Raw genomic sequence first — 19,225 nt, forward strand, 5'->3', positions numbered from 1 at the left:
CAATCGAAATTTTACACCTTAGGCTGTGTTTCTAACTTGGGCCAAAATTGTAAAATGGTCTTATGAATTAGCGATTTCGTTCCAACTCACTTTCCAAGTAATATTCGGCATGCTAATTACGTTGCCGATTGCCAAATTGCTTTATCTCTTATAGTCTCCGAGATATGGGTAATCGAAATTTTACACCTTATGCTCTGTTTCTAACTTGGGCCAAAATTGTAAATGGTCTTATGAATTAGCGATTTCGTTCTAAATCACATTCGAAGTAATATTCGGCATGCTAATTACGTTATCGATTACCAAATTGCTTTATCTCTTATGGTTTCCGAGATATGGACTATCGATATTTTATAATTTGGCTCTGCTTCTATCTTGGGCCAAAATTGTAAATGGTCTTATGAATTAGCGATTTCGTTCCAATTCACCTTTCAAGTAATATTCGGCAGGCTGCTTACGTTTTCGATTGCCAAATTGCTTAATCTCTTATAGTTTCCGAGATATGGAAAATCGGAATTTTTCACCTTAGGCTGTGTTCCTAACTTGGGCCGAAATTGTAAATGGTCTTATGAATTAGCGATTTCGTTCTAAATCACATTCCAAGTAATATTCGGCACGCTAATTACGTTGCCGATTGCCAAATTGCTTTATCTCTTACAGTTTTCGAGATATGGACTATCGAAATTTTACACCTTAGGCTCTGTTCGTAATTTGGGCCAAAATTGTAAATGATCTTATGAATTAGCGATTTCGTTCCAATTCACGTTTCAAGTAATATTCGGCATGCGAATCACGGTGCCGATAGCCAAATTACTTAATCTCTTATAGTTTCCGGGATATGATCAATCGAAATTTTACACCTTAGGCTCTGTTTCTAACTTGGGCCAAAATTGTAAAATGGTCTTATGAATTAGCGATTTCGTTCCAATTCACGTTTGAAGTATTATTCGGCATGCTAGTTACGTTGCCTTTGATATATATTATATATTGTTGTTATCTTTAAAAGGTTATCTTTACGCCTTTAACAAAACTATATTTACATCCCTGAAAGTAGTATATCTCTAAGCTTGGGGACGGGTCCTTCTCGTTGAATCCAACATTACATTTTTAATTTTTTCATATGTATCTTTCAATAACAGAGTCGATAGTAATATTCAGTGCGGTTGCAACACGCTGAAAATATCTATATTATCAACACGCTATAAAAACCTCAGCTACTTAATTCTTAACAGTAAAAATGCTTACCTCCCTATCGAATATTTTTGGTAAGATGTATTTTACTGATATCGTTCATGTTCGATGTAACTCATTAGAGATGCAATATGTTCTATCGGGCTTCGGAATTTTCAATCAAAATAATAATAAGCAGCGATTGAAATTTATTAAAACAAGCAAACAAATTATAAAATGAGAATGAAATTATTGTCTGGCTTTAAAACGAATTTTGAATTTGCTACAGTCAATTTTATTCACTTTTTCAGTGAGAGTTCTCTTTTATTTTGAGTAGACTGTATAGTGTATAACATAGCACAATGTGATTTGATTTATAGTACTATATTGAATAATAAAAATAACGTTCTGAGCATTAGAAAGTTAGATATGTTTATTTGTTATGTAATTATTAAGATAAAAAGCCACGGCTTCTAAGACGAATAGGATATATTGATACAACTATGACAAATTCAGAAAAATGAAGAATACTTGGAACGACTAATGTATATTTTAAGGATAAGGTTGCAAACAGAAGTATATATTAAAGTGGAAAGTCTAGCCATATTTCTTCGTCTTTGACTAAGGATATGGGTCTTACACGTCGAATGAATGATCCTAATTTGTCTAGTTCACTGCGTTTCTCCATTCCACTCCTGAGATCTACCAAATACATAAAAGTGTTGACTAGTTGACATAGTACTTCGGGATTTCTGACTTTTTTTAACCGAATGGCCCCAGTGTTTGTCATACTTAAAAATAATTCTGCGCTAATATTTTTCTTCTTTATTTTTCCACTATTTTCTTTGTTTGATATTACCAATTATTGTTTTACATTATTTGCTTTCCTAACTCCTTTCCTAGTTCCTTTCAACAATTCAAGTAGTCCTGTTAGTGCATCGAGCGTTTTCGCTAAATAGAAGGCCTAGAATTCGTTTCGTATTGACAATATCCAATTTGACTTGAAAAGTGCAATGTTTGTTATTAACATATGTACAACTTTATGCACTACCATTAATATGGGGATAAGGCATGTGATACTTACGAGGCCCGAGTCTACCCCTTAATATTCTATGTAAAATCATCATGTATAGAAAATTATCATTTTGGTGTTAAATATTAAGAGCATTAATTATAAAATAGTTATTTTCTAGACACTTCGTGGTATTATAAAAACCAAATAATTTTTATCACACGCAGTTGCCGGGTTATAAAACGGCGCGCGTATCGTTCGACTTCAATTACCGCCAAGTGCTAATCCATACTTGCATTTAACCAACAATTACGGCAACAATTATCTTCAAAATATGTAAAAATATCGATATTTGAATATTTGTATATCTATGGAAGATATCAATATATTTTTTGTAAAATATCGCTATAGTTGTTGCAAAAATATATATCGTTATTTTTTAAAATATTGATATATCTAAATACCTATTTTTTCGGTGTCCGACACTCCTACTATAAACCGTTATGGAATCTACATAAACACGCACAAAAAATCCATAAAATATCCAACCGTTTAGAAGGAATTCACGGACATACACACAGATAGAACAATTACATATATCAATATATATACATACTTGATATCAACAAATTTTCTAAATAACATAAGTTATTAAATACCTTGCCAGTTTTATAACATGCGTCCCGTTGGCTCGACTGCTGCGTGCTCCTTTCCCTTCCACCTCCCATTTGCCAGGAGGAGTTCCTACGCTGTTTCGTTCATTCATGAGAAGCGCTTCTCGACTGGGACTGGAACATGTCTGGAGTCAGTATCGTTTCGGATGCAGAATAAGGCCGAGTATTTCGAAGGATGCGTCTGGATTAACAGTCTGTTACGACACGTGAATCATTTTCGGTCAAGTACAGTGCGTTTTATTTTGTGAATTGTTCTCTCGGCGGTTATTTTATTTATACTTGTTATGGCATAATAAATAGGTAAGTCGTTAGTAAAAATAAAATATTTTGCACCAGTTTTAACAGTTTAGTTGCACAGAAAGATTTATAATACTGGAATACAGAATAAAAATAAACTTGTCGTACATACATACTCTTTAAATAAAATTTTATTATATTTCACATTAACGTTACTATTTTTAATATAAAATAAAAAGTCTGCATTGTTATAAATGATTAAATCAATTTGGAATGCTACTTGCCAGATATTATTTAAATATTGAGCCGAAAAAATTATGTTTACCTAAAAAATTTTAATTTTTATTAGTTGATTATTTTTATATTAAGTGAAGAAATGTCAATAGACGTATGTCATTTAACTAACTAAGAAAATATTTTTTAACATATTATAAAATATTTTTAATAGAAATTTAAAGATATTAACCTATTTACATTTATTTAATATTAGATTTAAGATATGTACTGCTCATAATAGCCTATGTAATGACAAAATATGTATTAATTATATTCTTGAAATGTTGGATACAAATTCATCAAATGATCACATGGGATTAATAATTTCGGTTAGTTTAGCTGCTTATTATTACAATCATATGATGTCAAATATATCCGAAAACCTAAATAATTTGATGTCGTTCTAAAAAATGGGAGTCCTTTCCCAAATACTATGAATCCTAAACAATCAACGAAGGTATTTGTTAAAGTCACGCTTGAGAGTTGCTTGAATATTTAGATTTGGTCGTAGTGCGAATGCAGAATCTGTGAACCTAGAATCTGCCAAACACTAAGTTGAGGATATGACTGTCTCGAGTTATTCAGCATACTTTCATCGACGTCGGCCTCACCAATGTTGATATTTTTGGAGTGCAAGTGTTGGCTGTTATAGTATTAATTTTAAATGTCTACCATAATCGCCACAAAACAGGCACTAATAGAACTCATATTATGATATAAATGTAGTTTTATCATTTGGACATGCTGCTCAAATGTGTAACATTCCGCAGTAATTTAATCATGAATTGCCTTTGATGATGTTACTGTTTGATGATTTTAATAAAAAGAACGATATTAGGCCCATTCATTACTACTCTTTAGTTTTCAATTAATTTTTTTACTTCGAAAAAAATTTTGTTACGAATATGTAAAAGACTTTCTATTCTGAATGTTCAACTTTTACGTTATGTAAAAAAATAAATAAAATCCAAAATGTTACTCATAACGGATAAGTGCCAAAATTATAAACATTCATTATATAAGGATTTCATATTAAAATTTAAAAATTATGCCATTTATAAAAATGAATAATTGAAATAATTTATTGAATACCATATCATATAGCATAAATTACGTTTATGCCAAGGCTTTCAAAATACATCCTACAGATCAATTATTTTCGGAAGAGACCCTATATAATATTATAAAGACCGTAGCAATCATATATAACTCAAGGGACCTGCTCAGCAATAATACTCTCTAGTATTAAAAGTCCAAATAGCCAAATAACTAATAGCTAAAAAGGTTAGATAAAGATCAAAAGGCTTTAAAATTAGAATTGAAAAAAATACAAAATATAAACCCCATATATTAAACTATTATTGAATCAATATAGTTCTATCTTATAATCTATAGCTATTTGAAGTGATATTTATCACAAATTATATATTATGTTTTATACAAAAATAGAAATTATATTTCCATAAAAATTTTGATTTTCAAAGGGCTTTCAAAGTTTGATCGGAACTTATTAAGACGTTCTTAACGCATAATAAATAACGTTAAATAAACAGGCTATTTTGTTTTACTAAATTTGACTCATGTGTTTTTATCATTGTAATATTTCTTGAGTCCATTGATTTGCATTGATATTTCAGCATAGAATTATGTATTACTCTACAATTATGTCTTCCTTTGGATAGGGCTATCTCTATTGGAACTACCGTTTGAGATGCACTCCAAATAATAAAAAACAATCGCTTACAAAAATTTACCATGCGCAATTAAAACCCATAACATCAGAGACACAATTGGATGTATTGTCCCTACCTACAAAACTTTTTCGAGTAGAACACACTAGTACACACTACCACAAATCAAGTGGATACATATTACTATCAGAAACTTAGTAAGAATATCTGAGTACTGGTTTCAAAATATTTAATTGAAAATTTCGATTTTTACGTTATTGGTTCTTTGTTTTTATTATCGTAACACAAATATAACGTAGTATACCTAGTCATTTTAATTTTACATAACATTCAGATTGCACAGAAAGATGTGCTTACTTTTTCTTCAAACGGATCCTAATTCCAATTGGTTTTCCATGGTATTATAGTATAATGATACATTTCAAATGTTTTAAATTATAATTTGTTGAAGTGTAACATTACACCTGAATGCTTTGACTTTTTGTGAATTATTAAGTATACCAATCAGCAAAGGTCCTATATAACGTATTTTCTATGCTGCCTTAGCTTGCCATTTTAGTAGCGCGGTTCCTCATGGCGACTTCCCTCCACATGGCATAGTCGAACCACCCGGACCTACAAATTCTAAAACCGCCATCCATATAAAAATAGTATTAGCATTTAGAATCAATTTTAATTTATAGTAACGTACTACTTCTTTATATTATTCTTCGAAATCATTAGGCTAAGCTATCACTGTTTTCTATTGTATTGTTGTTTTTCAACAAAGAATATTTTTTACAATAGAAAAGCCCACGCCATTCTAAGATTAGCACAATTGGTAGGATAAACTGGAAAATTGATGGATTAAGAAAATGCTAACTACTCCGGTAGATTCCAATACTTTATCGAAGCTAGCCAAGGAAGAAAGAAGAATAAGGTAACCAAAAGTCTGCAGCGTCTCAATGATGAATGTGGAACACTTGATGAAACGATCGATTTTTGGAAAACTCAACAAAATAAATAGATACTAATTTTTTTTTTAATTTGACGCTCAAAAAATAATTTTACCCGAATTTTTAAGGGCTTGCAAATGTAGTAATAGCATTGCCGTGGAGGATCAAAATATTATTATCTATCCATATTGAAAACAAATTACGAGGCAAAACAGAACATATTGACAATTTGTGAAATTAAATAACTTACCACAATATTAAGGAATTTATATTTGTTGATCCTTGGTCTGACTCGAGCAAGATGACTACCTAATGAATCTCCCCTAAAAAAAGCAAAAGAGACTTATATGTTGTACAAAAACTTAACACTACTTAACTCTTAACAATAACGCGCCTTTACAGATACACAAATATTATATAACATCCAAATATGCGCCGTACTGAATTTAATTTACAACAAAAATATCTCTAAATTAATTGTCGGTCGATATAGTAATAATTAATACATATTCACTCAAGTTTATAAATTATGCTCCATGAAACAAAATCCACTATTTAATTAAGTTTGGTTTACGAGAGTCATGTCAATCGGTAGCAGGGTTTGTGTGAATCTCTCAGCTTTATTTTTCGATAGTGATCCCCATTATGCGTGCGATTAAGACCATTAAGATTAAGATATATATATATATATATATCTTAATCTTAATGGTCTTAGTCATATATATATATATATATATATATATATATATATATATATATATATATTGTACATAGTGAGCAAAGAGATACTTCTTTCTTTTTAGTTAATGCCTGAACGCCTGCATGTTGGCCCTCATCACCGCCGCTCCATCATAGCATTGTGCGATGAATTTATTGGGTGAATTTTAGAATAAAGAATTTAAAATGCTTAAAATGGTTTTACTAAGTGTTTCTGCATGACATTTTTCAATAATTGAGTATTCTCAAAAACGTTCTCACAATCGTGAACATACCTAAAATTAACTACCCATTGAAATTTTGCAGCAATATGAGTTGCTTCGTCCACCTTGATCGCCAAAAATGAAGAATTATTAATTTCATCAATTACACGACTCTACGAAAAAAGTTTGCGTCTGTAATAGTTATAGTAATAATAATCATATTTCAATTTTTTGTTACATTAACAAACTCAATCATTTTTTTAAAAATAAATATTTCTATAAAATTTATGGGCGTAACTTTTCCGTCTACTTGCACCAGATTTTACAATAATGATATCTGGTAAATGTTTACATTTTCATTTAAATTCGAACCCTTTTTCGTAAGAATATTTAAAAAATTTCTTCACATTATCTAAATTAAAGACTACAGTTATTAATAGTCTTATTATTAACTGGCCAGAAGTCCCGTAAAATTCCAATAGAGATAGCGGATTTCGCATACTGGCCTTACGGCGCTGGACAAATACAGCGAAATCTCCACTGAAATACCGTCCTTGTTTTAGACCGTTTTGAAGGTCAGAGGGTAACTGAGTATAGTTTGACAGAGCTTGCAGAGTAGAATCGTATTGCTCAGATACATAACAGCGATAGCGTGAGTCGGTAGACTATCGGCCGTAGGTTATTTCACTGGTACAGGTTACTTCTGCGTTTCGCATTTCCATTGGGGTTTTTTTATTATTTATTATAACAAAAATGCATACTGATTGATTGGCTCAGTGGTAATGGCGGCAGGACGGCCCTCCTACTGTTGGTCGCTCGCTTCTCGGTAGGCTTAATGCCGATGACCGTGGTTCGGAGCCGACACGTTAAACAGTATAAAGGAGACTTTGAAATATATAAAAAAAACAAGAATTTGCGAATGCTAAGAGGGCTTTGCTATACGGTAAGTAATATAAAATATTTTAGCATTTTAGTGATATTACAAATTTAAAGTTAAAGTGGCAATAGGACTTGTAGAGAGCATATAAACTATTTCAAATCCTTTTTTAACGATAAATGAGATTTATTCCGTTAAAACAAAGGCAGAGAACTGTCGGGATGTATCGTTTCAAAATTAATCATTATGCCTTCCTGGCCTTCTTAGACTCTTTTTCTATTAATAATTATATGCAGGCTATGACTTTTTCTCCTCTCTCAGGGATCGTAATAATAAAGTCGCATTGAAAAAATATTTTTTCTGTAATTTAATATTGCTGGTCGGCAGTAGCCATTAATGGCCATTAGTTGTAATCAAAAGATGCAATAGTTGGTGAATACTGTGTAACGTTTTTCATTTAAACCTTTCTTACGTATCTTGTATTTTACAAAACTTTCTGCTGTCAAATTATCTCATTAAATATTTACAATATTACAAAATTTGAATTAAGTTGAACATGTGTATTGTTATATTTGGAAAACAATATAGTTCGTCACTGTTCAAAGTGGCATATATTTGACTAGTCTGACTTTCAATTAGTGTGTTTGTATCATATTTTACTATGTGCCATAGTAGCATCCTCTTGCCTGAGACTTTTCCACGTCTATATTTTTTTGTCCTGATAAATCTATTATCAAATTTGAATTATTTCTAAATGTAAAGATATGATATAGAACCATATAAGTCTGTCTAAAATTCATTCCCTATTGGATTTGTGAAATATCTACAGATTTCTATGGGCTTCTCTAATGATGCTTCCGCACTAAATTTTCAAAGAATAGATAAGGCAAGATATATAAAACAGAAATAATAAGAGGGCATCGTCAGCTGTTTTGATTTTGAAACTAATATATTTCTAGTAACAGAAAAACATATATATTTGAAACTTAAATGAAGGTAGTGTACTAAATTGTGGCCATACATATCATAATATCATATAATATACGTATTTAGGCTACGGACTAATAAAATAGCAACTGCAAAATCATTTTAGAAGCTTGGTGGTTTGACCTTTTTGATCGTTCGTACATTTTTTCTCTAGATCTCTCGCTTAAATCTTAGGGATTATCGAAAATAAAGATTTAAATAAATGGTTGGCTGTAACAGCCAATAATTCTATCCCATTCTAGACCGTTTTTTTAAAATCTTTTTAAAATAGATTTTAGATATCTAATGACACCCAAAATTAATACATGCTTTTATTTTTTGGCCATTAAACAGTATTAGTATCGCCAGACAGGCAAAAAGACGATAAAATTGTATGAAATATTCTGAATCGACTGATAATGCCATCTATATTAATAAATAATACCCATATTTGAATATTATTTAAATGATATTGCAGATTTCTTGTTGTTTCTTTTTGTGGTGAGCATATGTCATATCGTCATCGGTAGTAGTAGTCTTGATAGTGGTAAGTCAGCTACATATAAAAAGTATATTAATGACCAAGGAAACTGTCCTAGAGAATACTTAGATATATTACATGTAATTCAGTGTAGAGATGTGGGCCGGCGAAAAGCATCGACATTTCGATATATCAATATTTTAAACAATATCCATAAACAGTTTTCAATATTTTTAAAAAGATATATGGGAGGAAAAATATCGAATTTTTTTCAACAAATAGGAAGAATATTGATATTTGTCATAAAATATATCGATATTTTTAGTGAAAAAATAAATATATTAATATTTCGAGCAAAAAAAATATCGATTTTCTTTAAATACTGCAAAGAGTAGCGATATATTTACCACTAAACTCAACATACGCCTTTAAAATTATGTAGCAGTTTAAAAGATTTATTTTATATATATAATTAAAAGCTTGTTTTAATGTTTAAGGAATATCTTTATTGTGTCCAAAAATATATTAAGAAATATCAGCTCACAAACATGTATCGCCCAAAAATATTAATATATCGTTATTTTTTCGGCATCGCTAGTTCAGTGTATGCATGGCAATTACAGAAAATATAATATCTTATAAAATGGCACTTCGTGAGCTTTCTAGCATTTGTTTCTTTCATTATCATTTATTTAACTCTCCAAGCAGTAACATTTTTATGACTAAGGTAAAAATAAATTATTCAATTTTCTTCAAACATGTATAAGTTAAACGAAAATTGGTTACAAACATTTTCACCATAACTGTAGTTAACGGATGGATTATGTTGTTGGGACACTACTATTTCTTATTGTCTACCAGAGCAATTTTTGGTGTTTAATTTTTTTAAATAGTTTTGAATGATTTGACTACATCTTTCAGATCTTTTATTGTTTCGCTTGTTCTTATTTGTTGTCAGATATTCTTTTTTTTTGAAGAAAAATATTAACTATATTAATATCTCCACTTTTACTACTATTAGTTTCACTTGTTTACTATTCAACCATTCGTCAATTTTATTTTGTTCCATATGTCCGATGGAATTCATCCAAACCCAAGGAGTTATCATACACAATGCTTCTTTTCACTTACCTACACAGTTCTTGTTTCTATATCCGGCGGGGGTGCTTGTCTATTGTAACAATTTTGTCACAGATAGGGTGTTGAACTCGATTTTATTGGATATGTAGTAGTAGCGTGAAGACGTAATACTTTGTGGCCATATTATTCAGCCCTGTGATCTACTGTGCATTTTTTCAGGTCTGTTTCTACTAACGGTAAATTACATAAAATATAAACCTTTCAGTTATATTTACGATGTGAACATCTTTAATAGTTTTCTCTATAACATGGTGTCGTCAACACTTAATTTATGTTTACTAATCCACTCCACAAATAAGGACATTGTCGCTTCACTTGTCTCGTCTTACAAAGCCTTTCCTCCATTGTGATAAATAATAAGTGATGGCTCCTTCGAGTTTTTCAAAAGTTAGTTTTGAACCAAATTAAAAAATGCTGAATTTCGTTTTATCATGGTAGTTGCCTTTGGACTTCAAGCACCAACTCAGAACCAAGAATAAATCCATGCTGGTTTCCAGCATAAAAGACAATATATCTGCAATGATTTATTAAAAATATCATGACTAACAAATCCCAATCAAGCCTTAATGGAACTAACTTCTAACTAATTCAAAAATGTGTTTCCAACAATCAACTTCTGTTGTTGTTATAATATGTTTATTATCGTCCTGTTATGTTCCATTTTGAGATATCCATATCTGAAATGTATACACTATTAAAACACTTTAGATTTTTTTCTAAAACGAAACACTTTTTTGTCTTTTCGTCATTTAAGAATGCAATGAAAAAGAAAAATTATATCAGTATAGATGAGATTAAGATAGTGAGAAAATACTGATTTTAAAACGAATTTACAAACTGCAATACGCAATACATATGATATCGTGATGAAGTTGTTTAATGATATTTCACACCCTTATATTGATATTTTACTAACTAGACTAACGGCTTAACATATAATTCGGCCTTAAGCCTAGCTACTGGCGAGTAACCGACTTAGAAATATGTTATTCAGCCTGGTTATAGGCGTGACTAGGAGAATTTTTCTTGTCGGGAGTTTACAATCTTGGCTATGATAAGTTGCGCAGCTATGCGAGAATACTAGTGAAGAACTAATACACACGACAATTAAAAACAATCACAAACCAAACATGAATTTGAGCGGGATTCAGACCCCCAACTATCCCAATTTTAGTACTTCCACTGAAGATATCCTTTATATTATTTGCTTTAATTGCTCTAATTAATTATCTGCCTTTTAATGTTATCTTAAACATTATATTAATAGAAATTATCAATAGAAGAAAATAGTTAAGCGACTTTAATACATATATAAAAACAATTTAAAGAATTATATCAAAGCAAATGTGAACGGTGTATTAAGAAAATGACTAATTAGGGCGACACAATAAACATAGTTATTGAGAGAAATACACTTATTACAACAAAGATGTGAACTGTACGAAGCGGTACCGATGAATGAATACTCGACATTCTTTGCTGATATTGCTTCGACTTGGCCATTGTGTAAGGCTCCTGGATTTATGCAAGTAGTCTCTTAGAGACTTCCTTGTACCACACCTGCTCTCAATAGAGCCATACCGTTTTGTAAAGACTACTGAAACCTACTGTCGAAAAAGGGACCTGGGTTGAAACTTTCTGAGGCCAGGGAATGGATTTTTCGATTTGAAGATGGTTCGATTCATTCGGGAGAGAAACTGACAGAGCCTATCGTGAATGGCAAACAATATATATACTAGACTATTCTATTTAATGTTTACAAAAATGATTATGATATGCCTTCATATCATTTACCTTTTAAAAGCTTGTATTATATATTTTTAAATAATTTTATAGTAAAATTAAATAGTTTTTATCTATGAAATGTGTTAACTCTTTGTAATAATTCCGCATTTGTTTATGTAATGATATTTTAAATCCATTATTTATTAAACACCGTTGTGCATACGTAAATGGGATGATATCGGCAAAACCATTGTTTATAACACACAGACATAGAAAAAATATATTGGCTGAATGGTAACCGCAATTCGCTATGAAACTTTCATGGCTCATTTTAAGACATTTTTCATGCTGCAGGATCATCTGAGGCCGAATTTCTTCAATTTCTTTACGAGCATTGTCTTTAAGATGCTGAATCGTTTGGGACTTATTTACATAAACTTTTAATTGAACAAAACCATAAGGAAAAGTCTCGAGATCTAGCTGGCCATGTTAAATGGCTAGTTTGCAAAATTAGTCTTTGTGGAAAATCGTCATTCGATAATTGAATTGTTGAGCAAGCTGTGTGTGCTGTGGTTCCATCTTGCTGAAATCACATGTCCTCCAGTCTTCCATTTCAAGCACAAGAAAATTTCTAATCATGTCTTGGTACAGTTTAGCAGTAACAGTATCTGCAATACCTTGGCCATTTTCAAAAAAATAGGGACAATTGAAATTGAATTGACAATTGAAAATCGGCTTCATTGCTCATTATCAATTTAGACGACATAAAATAGTTTCTTAAGAATCTTCAATTTGCCCAGAGAGCCATCAGACTCTATTTCTGTTCGTTCTAGTGGCGTATTCTACAATAAAATTTGGACATCTACACAACACAATAGTTAAAGCGAGACTGAGCTAAACGTCACATAACTAAGATGGCGCGCAATCTAATTGGTAGCAGGACTTTCACCCCACCTCATATCATTAGATATTTTATAAAATTTGGATTTTTTACAAATAATCAATTTTTAGGCCTTTCTTAGCGACTTTTAAGTCTACATACATTGTTAAAATAAACCCACCATCTGACAAATTTATAGAAAGTAGGAGAAAAGATTCATACTTATATTAAATATTATTTTAATAGCCGAATCCTTTATATCTTAATAAGGATAAGCAATAAAATCATTAGATATTCTTAAAATATTAATTTTTCAAACCTGTTTATCGATAATAATATTTTAATAGCTTTACTGTTGTATCATTATCGTTACCTAACGTATGAATTTAAAAATGTACTGGACTGGATTATGTTTATATTAGATAGAAATATTTAGATAGCCTAAAATGTTATATTTTAATAATGTAATGAATCAGTAGTATTTTAACAAACATTAATAACTTCATATAGCTTTATCACAATTTCGCCAAATAATTATGTTCGTCTTTTTCAGGTAGTAACAGGCTGACAGCCGCCTTTTAGGACTCCGTGTTCTAATTAATGCGGTCTTTTTGCTTTTAAGAAAAAAACATGAAAAAAGTCTTTATTGGTCCAGACCTTATAATTTTGTTATAAATTGTCAAACGGCCTCAGGAAAGATTAACCGCATTTTATCATCTACTTTGTATAGAATATGTTTACATGTTTTTTTAGCTTTATTCGCTGAGAGCTCTGCCCTTGTGTTCGTGAACTAAATTTCTCGTTACTAAAAGAACGACTATTAATTCAAGCAGTTCTAAAAGTGGTGCGTTGGGTTAATTATCAGAACTAGTGATTGCCCTATGGTCGATATTTGACCACACTGTATAATAACATAACTTACCCATATTTTTCTTTTAATAGAGTAAAACGACTATTATTTAGTGTTGGGAACTATCGACTGAAATAAAATATCGACTGTTTAGTAATAAACTACTTTTCACTATCGACTGTGTTAGTCGCTATTTTGGTTCGACTGATTTTGTTACTATTTACTATGGATTGTTTCAGTCACTTTTAGTTACTATTTTTGGTTCTACTAGTTTCATTCGACTGATTTTTAACGTTGTGATATCAATTAATAATAGTCTTTAAGCTAAAACCATCTTTCTCCTTCTTTAGCAGACATCAAATCAAATCGAAAATCTAAATATGTTCTAAGCAACGAAAACAGATGATTTTAGTTATCCTCTAATTTTGTTATTCTATGTTGGGATGAAATTTTCGGATATTTCGGAAATTCCTTTCATAGTTGTATATATATTTGGTTAAAACGGACATATTAATGTGTTTTCTTTACAAGAAATACCAAACATAACTTTAGATAACCATACTACACCTAATCATTTTTTTTATCCAAGCTTGCCACAATTCTAATAATTCCAATAATAAGAGTATAACCGAAAGTAACTGAAAATCTTAAATTACTCTGCTTACAATTATATACTTTGTTAAATAATATATAAACCACTCACTTTCCAATTTCTAATCCTTTTCAAATATAAAATTTAAGAATCAATGAACACTATCCTTGATTCTTAACAGACTTCAAATAAGTAGGAGGTTCTATATTCGACTCTATATTTTTTATGTATGTTCACCGATTTCTCCGTCATTTATGAAGTGATTTTCAAAATTTAAAAAAATTGAATTTTTCTTTATTGGAAAGAGCGCCCTTCCGAGGTAGTCCCGTTGGAGCTCAATCAGGATCGAATGGTGTAATCGATGGCAAATCGAGGGAATACCTCAAATTTCAAGGGCAAGTACAAAGTTTTCAGATATGATTTCGTTTTATTGGAATATATTTATTGGTGGCGCATGTTACACAAAAACATAAGGTTTAAAAATCCTTTATCGATATAAACTTTAGCCATACCAAATTTCATTTTTGCATAGATTATCAAAATAAAAATATCGCTGAAAATTTCATTAATGTAAAAACAACCAGGCATAATGTTCGTCAATACGTAAAACATATCTATTAGCTGCAACTAATAATTATATTGTATGTGGCATATCGGATAAATTACTCATTTGGCCATCATCATTTTATATTTTGGCACTGTTACCTTGCAAAATCCTATCGACTCACTGGGAAAAACATATCATCATAACACAGCATTATCTATAGTACGTATAGGTAAATACACTTGACTATCGGAAAATTTCTAAATATTTATTGTTATGTTGAAATTAATTTAAGTAGACATTGGATGGCTTTTATTACGTGATTCCTTTTATCATTTATTATATGTAGAACGTTTCGAATAAAAATGGGTGAATGTTCAAATGAACTGTTGACATTATTCTCTTTTATCTAAAAGTGTAACTTAGATCTTAAACACAATACTTTATTCTGTTTATGCTCCCTTCGGCGATACGTATACTAAGTTTAGAATGAAACAGAGATTATTCGGAAGGCCCCTGCGCAAGGATGGCACGCAATATCTAAAGACTTCCACATATATCTGGCATATATCTATCCCATGCCTCTGTCTTCATTCCTAATAATTAAAATAATTAGATGGACTAGACAGAATATTAATCTATTTATGAAACACTCCCTAAGGGTAAACACTACTCTCAAAGTCACATTCGTTACTTGTTTGCTCAGATTAGCGACGTAAAGTAAAGGAATCATCTCTTCATATTCACTGATGGTTCCTAGAGATACGATGACCTTGTCATAGTGATATTCCGACAGATATCACTAGACATTTTATATAATTGCCACAGATTTCGTGAGCTCCCTCAAGAATCTTTGGTCTGGTCACAAATGTGTTTAGTTCATACAGCCAGGGCATAGAGGATAATAAATACTGACTACCTTATAGGATACAGGAATGTATTATTTTAATCAATTTTTGTACATGTTTTTAAATGGAAGAATGAATAAAAGCAATCTATTGGAGATTTAAAGAACTTATTACCAACTACCATACAAAGAAGACATACCAAGGAAATGTGTATCCGTATACCGGACTAAAACTAGGTCATAGTTGAATAATCCATGACTTATTCCTGTTAAGATGATTTTGCTAAGATGCAAGAACAGTGTACAGTGATACTATGAAATAATTAAATTTGCTAACAAAGGTAGACCTGGATCAAACAAAATATAACACTCTCAGCGACACCCTAATAATTTAATGACAAGGAAAATACAACGCATTATTATATAAGACTATAAGTAAATAAATTATATTTTTGTAAAAATAATGATGTATTGACTGAGATTTCTTTCAGCTTAAAAGTACTATAATCCATTCATTTTAGGTTAGTAAATGTATAATAGGTTAATCGAAAGCTCGAGGTAATCAATTCATAATGTTTCTTTTTACGGTTCTTAGAGATTTTGTTAATTGTTCAAATATTAAATTAATTTAAATAACATATGGTGTTTTTATTAAAATAGGAAGTCATATAAAAATTATCTTTATTATTTAATTTTACTCACTAATTTTTAAATAAAATGTGTTATTTCAAGAAATTTTCTATGTTTATTTTCCTCCTTATATACATTTTCAACATTAAATCTATTATTTATTAAATTTGTGTATATTTATTTACAAAATATAATGATGTTTAATATGACGTTAAAAAAATAGAATTATATATATATATATATATATATATATATATATATATATATATATATATATATATATATATATATATATATTCGACATTAAATCTAATAATGACGATAAAAAAATTAAGTATATAAAGCTGCATGTACGCATTCACCAAACTTGGATTATTCTCTGTTTTAAAATTAAATGGAGCTCAATATGCGCATGCGCCAAATCCGGAGATACTTATGATGTAAAATGTCCTAACCTTGCTGAAGTCGGTAACTCAGTAATTCTAGAATATATATCAATAAAAATTAAATGCCAGCTTCTGTAATTAGAGTATATAGTAGAAATCCCAAAATTTAGAATTTAATGCTTTATATTAAAATGTTAATGTAATAACGACAAATGTAATTAATAATGCTAATTAATCAATAATATTAAAACTTGTGTATAAATAGTTTAAATAATTCTGTATAAACCGTAACAGCCCTTTATTGACCCATTTTTACCTTAACTAAACTTTGTATGAGTACTGAATATTGATGCAAACCAACAACTTGTTTAATGATTAAATTAGTAAGTGGTAATACCTTCATAAAGTTTCCACATCAATAAGTCACTAACTTTACAATGACAAGAAGTTGTTCAACTTAATTATCCTTCAATTATGTTCCAATTTCTTTACTTACGACTCTTCTCAAAAGAGGAAGTAATTAAATTTGGAGCTTTTATTTGTGCGATATGAGTTAAAACTTAAATAAGTTCTCGATGTCGACAAAGCACGTTATTTCTTTTCTTAAAAGAATGTTACACCTAAGTCTGATTAATATTTTAGTTGTATTAAGGTTTAACACGTGCCATTTGAAATGATTTTAGTTATTTTCATGCTCTTTATGGAAATTAGTATATACTGTAAGTTAATGTGTCTTAACATATTATGTTATAATAGGTCATAATATAATATAAGTTTGTTGTTTATATATGTTGTTTTATTTCTGATTAGTTATTTTTTAAGTATTTAATTATGGAATCTCTACAACCAAACGTATAAAACAAACAAAACTCTCAAATTTGATGTTTCTCTATGACCATTATTAAATAGTTATATTATAAATAAATTAATAAATAACGGATTGAATAGTTCTTTTGTTTATTCAAACATTCCTACATATTCTATTTCTTTCGTGTTAAAATGATTTATCTTCTTTAATATTTTATGAGGAAATATATCACATTATGGCACAATTTGATGTATTCGATTCGATTCATTTAAATATAAGGAATAAATTAGAAGCTAAATTCATTCATTCTTTGGATGTAAAAAAAATGTAGGAATAAAATAAATTTATCGTGTGTATATATTGTGCCTGTCACAAATGGCGATAATTGAGGACTGTTCTGTGGCAGTTATATTATTTCTAACATTTGGTTCTATTATGCTTATTTTATTGTAATGAGAAATGGTTTAAAATTGACATTGACAAAAAGATATATTTTAAATTAATAGTGATGCTTTGACATTACGTAATCTATAAATCATATAAAGAAGATAGCTTAAGACCTACAGAGTATAATAAGAGAATTTTTATGGAATTTCTAAGTTGAGTATGATATAATGCCTCGGCTCCATCAAGTTAATCTTATCTTGTTCGTCTACAGAGTTTTTTCAACTGGTAAAGAGATGTATGTTTTTGACTTAATGCGTTCTAACAAATTCGACAATAACTCTCTAATATCTTACTCAAGTACTCTTAAGCCAATAGAATAAGCTGTTTGTCTTAAGGTAATCTATCTTTATATATACTAGTGATCCGCCTGTGGTCGAAATTTGTCCACAATATATTAAGTAACATATTAAAATATATATGAAAACTATCTATACTAAAGAATATTTTCTAAATAGCATTTAATTGAATCTAATTTTCATTAAGTTTCAATTATCAACAAAGTATTAATAAATGTAAATTACTACGACACTGAACATTATATAAAACAAAATACCATAAGTAAATTTATTTTCAGAACTGTAACAACTTTAGAGCATCGAATAAGTATATATGATTTTTATTTACTTTTATGTCATAGATAACATAAGTATGAAACAATAAATGAGGCAATACTTGTTTGTATATGTATATGTAATAATAATCCCTTGGTCAATTTTGTCTGGTGTGTGATGATATTCATCCACACCTACTGCGTAGAGTGTTTCCACAAGTCCGAGCGGTTGTTCATTATATATCTCTCTCGAGCAGCGTGTCTATTATAATAATTCTTTGCCACCCCACCATATCAACTCCACAGGATTATTTATGCAATTATAGGAAAGAAAGCGTAATATTCTGTAACCAATTTATTGTAATGAGAAATGGTTTAAAATTGACATTTATAAAAAGATATATTTTAAATTAACAGTAATGTTTTGACATTAGGTAATCTATAAATAATATAAAGAAGATAGCTTAAGACCTACAGAGTATAATAAGAGAATTTTTATGGAATTTCTAAGTTGAGTATGATATAATACCTCGGCTCCATCAAGTTAATCTTATCTTGTACTTTACTTACTTGTACTCTTATGTCATAGA

At 29.9% G+C, this 19,225-nt stretch overlaps 1 protein-coding gene and 1 non-coding gene across 2 annotated transcripts in view; both read left to right on the forward strand.

Moving 5' to 3' along the window:
* The first annotated feature begins 3,012 nt into the window (after positions 1-3,012).
* LOC143195952 (neuropeptide FF receptor 2) overlaps positions 3,013-19,225 on the forward strand; it is a 282,448-nt gene continuing 266,235 nt past the window's right edge. The window contains exon 1 of the mRNA XM_076403497.1: positions 3,013-3,153. The gene's annotated coding sequence lies outside the window, so the exon portion shown is untranslated. The remainder of the gene's footprint in view (positions 3,154-19,225) is intronic.
* On the forward strand, positions 15,424-15,527 carry LOC143196778 (U6 spliceosomal RNA). Its single transcript, XR_013005842.1, has one exon. It is a non-coding gene; the product is annotated as a U6 spliceosomal RNA (small nuclear RNA).

The sequence above is a fragment of the Rhynchophorus ferrugineus genome, unplaced genomic scaffold, assembly GCF_030347505.1.
Source record: "Rhynchophorus ferrugineus isolate W39M unplaced genomic scaffold, kcgeb_rfMv2 rfM4, whole genome shotgun sequence".
Lineage (NCBI taxonomy): Eukaryota > Metazoa > Arthropoda > Insecta > Coleoptera > Curculionidae > Rhynchophorus > Rhynchophorus ferrugineus.